Raw genomic sequence first — 1,373 nt, 5'->3', positions numbered from 1 at the left:
CAAGCTGGAGAGTTTAATGGAAGAACTATACAACATCAAGTGGGACATCGTAGGACTAAGTGAAGTCCGAAGAGCGAAAGAAAAGCTGATGCAATTACAAAATGGTCACCACCTGTTCTACTATAAAGGTAAGGACAAAGAAAGATGTAGTGGAGTAGGATTCTTGATAAACCGAGAAGCTGAAGAGTATAATTATTTAGGGCAGATGGTGAAAGTGACGAAAGATCATGATAATGAAATAAAAAGACGCATTACAATGGGTTGGAAAGTGTTTGGTAAGTATAATAGAATTCTGAGAGGCTCTCTACCTTTATGTTTGAAACGTAAAGTTTACAATCAATGCATTCTGCCAGCAATAATCTACGGGTGCGAGACTTGGAAACCATCGAAGGCGATGGAAACAAAACTAAGGACAGCACGGAGGATAATGGAGAGATCAAGGATAGTAATAACGCTGAGAGACCAAAAGAGAGTAAGTTGGGTGAGAGAGCAGACTAGAGTGAAAGATATTGTGGAGGCGGTAAAAGAGAGGAAGTGGAATTGGGCAGGTAAGTTAGTGCGAACGACTGATGATCAATGGAACAAGTGTGTTACTGAGTGGACGCCGCGAGATAGGAAGCGTGGAAGGAGACCAGACAGAAGGTGGAGAGACGAGATCGAAACGTTTGCAGTAGTGACGTGGCAGAGGGTGGCGCGGTCGTGTGAGTCTTGGAGTGCTATGAAGGAGGCCTTTGTTCAGCATTGGACTCAGGATGGCTGATTTGATTGACTGATGCGATAATCTTCTTTGCTGGTATGTAGGAACAGTGGAATTCTCTTGGCCATATTTTATGGAGTTTTTGTGTATTTTCATTCTCGTTATCAAATCTCGTTATCAAATCTCCTAACAATCTTTACAAGGTAGTTTGTAAACCCCAAGGCAAGGTTTCCACATTCGTTCTGCGATGTACATTCACTATTTTCCTAAGAATACTGTTAGGATAATGGAATATCATATTGATAACTTGGAAAAGGCGTTAATAGACTCATATTATGGAGATATGATGTTCTTATTACTCCAGTTGTTCTTATTTTCGTGGTTGGGTGTCTTATGATAATTACTTTTATCCTTATTCAGAACTCTGGACAAAAACCATCCCGGATATCCTAACTTTGAAAGTTGTGAACTCACTAGTTCTAATTCTGTGTCCATGTGTTGTGGGTTCTATATTCTAAGAGCTCTTAGATATAAGCCCAAAGGTACACTGTATTTAATGTTATCCGGATAATGACTGAAGAAATGTAAGTAGTTACCGGTGTGGGTGGGCTTCCTGTGAGCAAAAAAGGACAATTGGTCCAGACATCTGATCATCAAAATGTTCAGAAATGGAATT

Source organism: Oratosquilla oratoria, chromosome 25 (genome assembly GCF_046742065.1).
Source record: "Oratosquilla oratoria isolate Oo_2021 chromosome 25, ASM4674206v1, whole genome shotgun sequence".
NCBI lineage: Eukaryota > Metazoa > Arthropoda > Malacostraca > Stomatopoda > Squillidae > Oratosquilla > Oratosquilla oratoria.
Note: the sequence above shows the minus strand (reverse complement) of the source record.